At 49.0% G+C, this 8,792-nt stretch overlaps 1 long non-coding RNA gene across 1 annotated transcript; it reads right to left on the bottom strand.

The window, feature by feature from the left end:
• Positions 1–285: 285 nt before the first annotated feature.
• On the bottom strand, positions 286–4,588 carry LOC112444896 (uncharacterized). The gene is made up of 2 exons (XR_003033284.2): positions 4,188–4,588; positions 286–3,920 (listed from the first exon to the last, which is right to left on the bottom strand). It is a non-coding gene; the product is annotated as an uncharacterized lncRNA (long non-coding RNA).
• Between the last annotated feature and the right edge of the window lie 4,204 nt (positions 4,589–8,792).

Raw genomic sequence — 8,792 nt, 5'->3', positions numbered from 1 at the left:
CCAGGTACTGTGCCTTGTTTCACAGCCATCACCCTGATGGGCCCTCCTCGTAATCCTGCAGGATAGATGGCATGATCTATATTTCAAAAATGGGATGGAGATTAAATATTAATAACTCACCCAAGAGGACACAGAACTGAGATTTGAAAACGATTCAACCTGTCTCCAAAATTCTGCCGTTAAGTAGATACTATTCCATTGCCTTAATGGACCTGTTACTGAGTCCAAGCTTGCTCTGCTGTTGGGCAATGGCCCAACAGGCCAATGAATCCAACAGATGAGGTGTTGAGGCAAGGAAGAGACTTTATCTGGAAAGCCAGCTGACAGAGAAGATGGCAGACTAGAGCCTCAAGATAAACATCTTATCAGGGTCGGGATACCAGGTTCTTTTCTAGATCAGAGATGGCGGGAGGTGAGGAAGGCCGTTAATCTTGCAAACATCTCCTAGAATGAATGGCAAGCCTCCGGCAGGGGATGTGTTAATTTCTTCTTTCCTACCATCCACAGGTGGAAAGGGTTCTGAACAAAAAGGCACTTTAGTTTAACAGTCAGGCAAAGGGGCAGGGTTCTCTGAGGCAAGCCATTCTGTGTGATTATAATAAAAGCAACGAAAAGCAAGTCAAAGAAATAGTTCCAACATGGAGTCAGAATTGGCTTCTTCTCTGCAACAGACCTATGTAAAGGTCTCATTAACACTGAGATATCCAGAGTGTAGGAACCAAGAAATCACAGTCTTACTAGTTTCTAAATATAGTCCAGGGGCCAGCTTTGGATGCCATGACTTAACACAGCCCCACAGGGCAGAGACACAGGGCAGAGGTCCATGACTGCCTCCCCAGGGTTGAGCACAGGCGTGATGCATAGAATAAGCTTAATAAACGCTCATCTGACAGGTAGTAAATACTGTAAAAAAGAAATTGGAAAAAATCCCTTGATGCAAAGTGTAAGATGGCCCGTTCTACACTGGACGCTCCTTCATAAAACAAAAGAGGTTTTTTTTTTTTTTCTTTTGAGCAGAAGAAGTGGGTTTGGCTGAAAAGGACAGGCTTTGGGGAGGGTCCTGTGTCAGCCAGCGCTCCGGGGACAGAAGAAGGGCCCCTTCCCTCTGGCTTGCCGCCCTCCTGCCTGCATCCCCCAGGGCAGGTTTTAGTGGGATCCACCACCCTCGGTGCTAATCTTCTGAAGAGGGTGTTATCCAGGGTTGTCCACGCCTAGAGGCCCGGCTCTGCAGGGCCCATGCCCAGGGCAATGTGTTGGCAGATTTAGCATAATTTTGCCAACACTTCATTCATTCAAAAATGACTTTTCAAAAAGAATCATTCCTGGAGCACCTCCTACTTCATATAGGTGCTAGCTTTGTTGTTGTTCAGATGCTTAGTTGCGTCTGACTCTTTCGACCCCATGGACTGCAGCACACCAGGCTTCCTTGTCCTTCACCACCTCCTGGAGCTTGCTGAAACTCACATCCGTTGAGTTGGGTGATGCCATCCAACCATCTCATCCTCTGACATCCCCTTCTCCTCCTGCCCTCAATCTTCCCCAGCATCAGGGTCTTTTCCAGTGAATTGGCTCTTTGCATGCTGATGCTTCAGCATCAGTCCTTCCAATGAATATTTAGGCCTGATTTCCTGGTTTTATCTCCTTACAGTCCAAGGGACTCTTAAGAGTGTTCTCAAACACCACAACTCAGAAGCATCAGTTCTTCAGTGTTCAGCCTTCTTTATGGTCCAACTCTAACATCCATGCATGACTACTGGAAGGAGCTAGCTACATGAAGTGGAGAGCATGTGGTGTGGGATGGTAGGAAGCAGAGAGGATGAGGAGCTGGTGAAGGGTAGAAATGAGATGTGAGGAGCTGGGGTTTTTCAGGGTGAGGAGGAGAAGGAAGGCTGCCCTGTCTGCAGATTTCACCACTGCTCTCAGAGATCTTAGGGAGCGGCCTGGGAAGGCTCCTCGCTGAGGGTAAATGATGTGGGAGGTGATGCTGGGGCACCTGAACCTTGAGGCTTGGCAACATCCCAGGTGTGGGGTCTTCACACAGGTCCAGGAAGGCCGTCCCAGCCATCCTGCCAGAGAGAAGGCTGGAGTCCCTTCTCCCTTTAGGCAAAAGTGTGTGTTAGTCATTCAATCATGTCCGATTCTTTGCAATCCCATGAACTGTAGCCCTTCAGGCTCCTCTGTCCATGGGGATTCTCCAGGCAAGAATACTGGAGTGGGTAGGCATTCCCTTCTCCAGGGGATCTTCCTGACCCAGGGATGGAACCCCAGTCTCCTGCATTGCAGGCAGATTCTTTACTGTCTGAGCCCCTAAGGGGCCAATTAAATGTCTTACCAACAGGGATACTTTTGAGAACAAAGCTGACACTCAACAATCACTCCTGGACACAAGCTTAAACCAAGACTGTCCGCAGGTGTCCAGGACTGTGGTTATCTACTTGTGGGTCACCCCCACGAGTTGGGGGCCCTCAAAGCCAGGAGTCTGGGTTCCCAGTTAATGGTGAGAGCAAGTGACAGCAGCAGGAAGTGGGGCAGCCTCCTGTCTGGGTGTCTAAAGGGACAGCAGAGTCCCAGTGGGGAAGGTACTGGGCAGGGTCTTAGCAGGGATTCCAGGCTGTGGTCAGAGCCCTGCTCTGGGGGGAGCTGCAGGCAACCGGACTCCACACCACAGTGCGAACGATAGAGCCGAAGCAGAATGGGCTGGGATTTGGAGCGGGGCCGGCGGATGGGGCCGGGCGAAGCCACTCTCCTCCCATGACTGGGGGACAGGGGCCCAAGGGAAGAGGTGTAAAAGAGGCTTCAAGGGGCTTCACAGGACACACTTTCCCACCCTCCCACCTCCATCCAGCCTGAGGCCAGAGACTCCTATTTGTCACCTGGACCCTTGGAAGAATCGTTTGAAAGCTATTGGCCTTCTAAGAAATTGCACAAATGCTCTCCCACGTACTATTTTTGCACTTCCAGGGGATTCATGCACCCTAAGAATCTTTATCCTAGGAAATGATGCATTCCCTGAGCCTAGATTCTTGACCCATAGAAACCATGAGATAATAAATGTATGTTGCTTTAACCACCAAGGTTGTAGTAATTACACAGCAATGAACAACTAACACATCTCTCATCAGCTTTTTCTGATGCTGTATCACTCTATCACAAAGGATGTTCTTCCCAGATTATGGGATATGCTCCCAGACGCTGTCACACCATCTGTACTGGCTGTCTGTTATATTTACAGAAGTAAATTTCTTGGCCTGGCAACCCCTCTCTGAGGAAATCTTGTCCTGGCTGAGCTACCCAGCTAGAAAATGTGGCCACCTAGACAGCCCCAGTCTAGGGGATACCACCTGGGAATTGACAATCGACAATCAGGATATAGTAAAAGCAACAGAGAACTCGAATCCCACAATTTCCTCTGCCCTTACTCACAGTAGGGGCTGTTTCACAGTCTTTGCTAGCCCCTTGCCTCCAGCATGTTTATCTGTAGTTAGTAGTTACTCTGGAGAAGGAACTGGCAACCCACTCCAGTGTTCTTGCCTGGAGAATCCCAGGGATGGCGGAGCCTGGTGGGCTGCTGTCTCTGGGTCACACAGAGTCGGACACGACTGAAGCGACTTAGCAGCAGCAGCAGCAGCAGTAGTTACTCAGTACATGTTTGCCAATTCATTTGATCCAGTCACTCCTGAAGTTAAAACTGGGGCTGATGAAGAAGTGCCAGGCCCCATCAAGGGCACCTATTACTTAAATTTCAGGACAGTCCACCTGGCCCAAAAGGTAGGGGCAGTCAATGTCAGGCCTTTGAAGAGGACTTGTGGTGCGGAGAGTGTAGCGAGAGATAATGACCCAAGTTGACATCTGGATCTGCAAGGAAAACATCAGCCTTTTCAGTCTAAGGCTTTCATCAGTCTTCACCTTGACCTGGAGGCCTGGGGAAAGAGCAGAATGGTTTCAAAGAGACATCACACTAATTTCCCCACGTTCTCCTCTCTTTTAGGAAGGAGAGGAGCAGAAATTGAAGGAGAGGATTAGAGATTTCAGGTGTTGGGCTCTGAGATTCCAGTTATATTGATAAGCTTTTCCATTTCCTTCCTCAGAAATTAGAATTAGATGGAAGAAGGCGTTGAAGTCCAGAAGCCCAACCATCTCATTGCGTAGGTAAAGAAACCAAAGCCCAGAGAGGCGGACAGACTTACCCAGAGTCACACAGCCAGTGGGTTGCAAGGCTGATCTGGAGCCCCGGGCCCTCTCTGGATCACTCCCTGCCTCTCCACCCCTTGGATGGGGACAATTTATGGACATGGGAGCCAGGACATTTTATGTGGGTGCGATCACAGCCAGGGACTTCCCACACTCTGGGGGGAAGCCTGCCGAGAACAAACGTGGGAGGGCCTGGGCCACGGCCCATCTCCCTGCCCTCCCTGGAGGCGCTGAGAGTTGGGAGTTCGGCAGCAGAGCGAGGCATGTTGTTCGAATTTTCTTGGCTGGGCGGTCCTGGCAACAGCTCTTCATTTCCTGTAAGGGAAGGCCTTTTAAACTCCAAGTTCAACCTCTCTTAAGATGGGGTGGGGTTGGGGCAGAAAAACAAAATCCTCAAAAGCAGAGCCTCTTCGCTCTGACCTGGGGTGCTCTGGTGGGCTGGTGGAGCCAGCAGTTGAGAGCAAGGGCCCTGTCCTGTGCCTGCGGGCTCTGGGCAGAGATTGGAAAGGCGGAAGGAGCAGAGCAGAGAGGGCCACTCCTCCAAGGCGTCCACCCAGCTTGCGCTCATGGTAATGAGCCTGGGTCTCTCCTCTTCCATTTAAGACTTGTTGCTGTTTAGTTGCTCAGTTGTGTCCGACTCTTTGCAACCCCATGGTTGCAAAGAGTTACAGGACTGTAACCTACCAGGCTCCTCTGAAAAATCCATGGGATTTTTCAGGCAAGACTACTGGAATGGGTTGCCATTTCCTTCTCCAGGGGATCTTCCCAACCCAGGGATCAAACCTGAGTCTCCTGCATTAGCAGGCAGATGATTCTTTACCACTGAGCCACCAGGGAAGCCCCCATTTAAGACTAGCTAGAGGTTAAAAATTGTTTTTCCCGCCCCACCCATGCCCCATGTTGGATCTCATTTCAGATCAGATCTGGGAACCTGATCCCCCAAGTCAGAATCAGGTGCCCTCCTAGGTCCGTACAACCATAGTGCCCTGGGTTGCCCCCATGCCTAGGCTTTCATTGACTGCAGTTGCCAGCTTGCCTGTCTGCCTCCATCCACTGCCCAAGCTCTGATGGGGGGACACCCCTGTAAGTGAGTGAGAACGATGGGATGAGGGAAGGAGCACCCAATTCCCTCATCTGGTCCCATGAGGCCTCTGAGCTGCTATGCCCAGAGATGGCAAGGACACCAGGCCTCTTTTTCTCCAGCAGGCCACTCCTGGGAGGAAGTCTGACCTTGGGCCAGGCAGGTCCCATCCAGCAAGGGTCAGGGTATGAGCCACTAACCCCCTGGCATTGCCAGTAGCTGGGAGACTTTTTGGTTGCCATGGTAACACTCTGCACATTACCTGACAGTTAAGAGGCATTCCACGATGATTCCAAGGGATAAATGAAACATAGCTTTTCATAGCCTTTTCTTTTATGGCTAAAAATGCCAGATCCTTCAAACATCACTCATGTGACATGATTTTTGCTTCCTGTCTTATCCTCTACTTTCAGTCAATCTCTCTTAAGTTTTGACACCCAGAATTCACAGCAGTTCTCCAGGGTGGTTTGACCCACGAAGCTGAGCTGTGTTGTTACTTTGCCAAGTATGGATACTGCTTTTCTAGAAGGCAGTCTGAGGTTTTTAGCAGATGCAGAGACCTTGGCCTCCTGTAGTGTGTCTAACAAACCCAAATTCAGAGGTTTTTCTTCCCAAGTATGTTCTGTTGGTTTCCCTATCTCACCCTTATAAATGTGTGGGTGGGTGGGTGGGTGGGAGTGTATGAGAAAGAGAGATTGAAATGTAAGTGTAGGACCTTGCATTTATTCCTTTTTTTTTTTTTTTAATATTTATTTACTTGGCTTCGTCAGGTTTTATTGCAGCATGCAAACTGTTAGGTGCGGCATGTGGGATCTAGTTCCCTGACCAGGGATTGAACCCAGGCCCCCTGCATTGGGAGCATGAAGTCTTAGCCACTGTACCGCCAGGGAAGTCCCAGGACCTTGCATTTATTTATTCCTATTATTGTATCTTGCCCAATTTGTGCTACTGAGATCTGGGTTTTTTTTTTTTTTTGACCAAGAAATTTTCCTTTGCACTCAGACTCATACCTGTCTCTGACCTTCTCTCTAAAATTGCCAGTATGTACCGTGTGCTCAGCATGTGACAGGTCACTTTGCTGTTGGTGTTCAGCCACTCTGTTGTGTTGGACTCTTTGCAACCCCGTGGACTGCAGCATGCCAGGCCTCCCTGTCCTTCACTATCTCCCAGAGTTTGCCCAAGTTCACATCCATTGAGTCGGTGATGCCATCCAACCATCTTATCCTATGCTGCCCTCTTCTCCTTTGCCTTCAATCTTTCCCATCATCAGGGTTGTATATAAGGATCACTTTATGTGGATTTTTTTTTATTCCCTCTTTAGTCCTCACAGCAACCTATGAGGTAGGTATGTCAATTGGCCACATTTTATAGATAAACAGGATTTCCCCAAGGTTACAAGAGTTAAATTGTGGAGCAGGACTGTGAACCCATCTATCTGACTCCAGCCCTTGCTGTTAACTGCAACAGTATACAATCCCCACGTTTTCATCCAAATCATTCACTAAAATGATGGGAAGGAAAGACTCAGGGGCAATACTGCCGAGGGGATAAACGTGGAGAAGCCTGGAAGCAGGGAATGACTTGTGTCAGGATGAAGGTTCCAATACGCTGGAATGTGAAGGGAGTGACATCGTCTGTTTTGCACCATACAAACCCATTTGCAAAGGATCCAGGAACCTCACGGGAAAGAACTCAGATAGCTACACAGATGTCCAGATCCATCTAAATATCTGTAAATGCAGGGAGGCAAAACGAGACCAAAGGAAATCAGAGCCTCAAGTGTTGACCAGAGCCTTTGCCTCTGCAGTCCCTTCAGCTGAACACCTGTTAACACTCCCCCAGCCCCAAATCCCTTTGCCGAGCAAACTCCTACTGATCCTTCAGTCTCAGCTTAAACATCGCTCTTTCTAGAAAGCCTCCCCTGCTTCCCCAGACCATTTGGTCCAACTGGTACAAGTTCCTAGAGCACCTTGCCCATCTCCTAAATGCTCAGTCCCCTTGGAGTAGCTCATTCCTTGTCTGGCCTCTGCTGGACTATGAGTTCCACAAAGGCAGGGCCCTTACCTGACTTTTTCTCTACTCTGACGCAGCTCCCAGCCTGGCCCAGGGGAGACTCCTCTTAGAAAATCAACAAATAGATTTTGAAAACAGTAGGTGGGGACTTCCCTGGCAGTCCAGTGGTTAAGAGTCCTCACTTCCACTGCAGGGGGCACAGGTTCAATCCCTGGTCAGGGAACTAAGATCCCACATGCCATGTGGTGAAGTCAAAAAATATATAAATTTAAAAAATAAAATAAAATGATAGGGACCCGAACCTATGCTTCTAACACACACACACACACACACACACACACACACACACACACACACAGTAGGTGGAGGAAGGAGGGCAGCAGCTGCCATGTCTTTCCTGTACAACCCCAGCCCCAGTCACTCATCTTTCCCAGCCTCTCCTTGCCTTTCCTTGGGTTTTGCTTGATGTTTGCTTGAACTGGTTTCACCATCACCTGATGTTAATGGGAAATAAGAACCCACAGAGATCAGGTCAGCCCCTGTCTGGGAACAGCACTGCCCAGGTAATGCAGCTGGGCTTTCCTTCTGTGGCAGGATATTGAGGCTTTCTGCCTCAAGCTTGCCAGCTTGGTTTGTCTGTGGCTTTGAGATATTTTTTTTTTGTCCCCCAATGCAAGAAAATCAGTATTGGGAAGGTTTTTTTAAAATGCCCTTCAGGGACTTCTCTGGTGGCCCAGGGGATAAAACTCCAAGCTCCTATACAAGGACCTGGGTTTGATCCCTGGTTAGGGAGCTGGATCCCACATACTGCAACCAGAAGATTGTGCATGCTGCAACTAAAATAAAAAATAAAATTAAAAAGGATCCTGTGTGTAACAACTAAAGATCCCACAGACCACAATGAAGATCAGAGATCCTGCATGTAGCAACTAAGACCCAATGCTGCCAAAGAAATAAACAAATATTAAAAAGTGACATATCACAGCCATCCACCAATGACGCTGAAAGTGAGCGTGAGCCTTGGGGAATCGGGGATTTCACTGCACTGACAACACGGTATTCTGGGAGTTACCACCTGGACCCTGTCCCTGCATGTGGTCCTGTGCTGGTCACAGCGCCAGGACAAGGCCAGGCCTCCCAGGCCCTCCTTGCATCCCACGGGAGCAGTGCCAAGTCCTCAGAACTAAGGAGAATAAAAGAAGTCAGCGAATGACTGTACTCAACACAGAATGTGAAGATTTCTGGCACCCTTACACTTGTATTCAATTTTAGCCAATTAGTGTTGACTATTTGCTATGTGACAGACATGATATTGTATGTCATCTCATTTATCCTTACACCTCCGTCCTGGATAGAGTAAGGATCACTGTCTCCATCTTGCAGTTGACAAAACTGAAGGTCAAGGAAGTTACAGGAACTGACTTTGGGGCCTCCCATCTTTGCTGGGGCCTGAGACCCCTCAGTCCATTCTGAAGGAGATCAGCCCTGGGATTTCTTTGGAGGGAAT

Source organism: Bos taurus, chromosome 29 (assembly GCF_002263795.3).
Source record: "Bos taurus isolate L1 Dominette 01449 registration number 42190680 breed Hereford chromosome 29, ARS-UCD2.0, whole genome shotgun sequence".
NCBI lineage: Eukaryota > Metazoa > Chordata > Mammalia > Artiodactyla > Bovidae > Bos > Bos taurus.
This window is presented reverse-complemented; position numbering and strand designations above follow the sequence as displayed.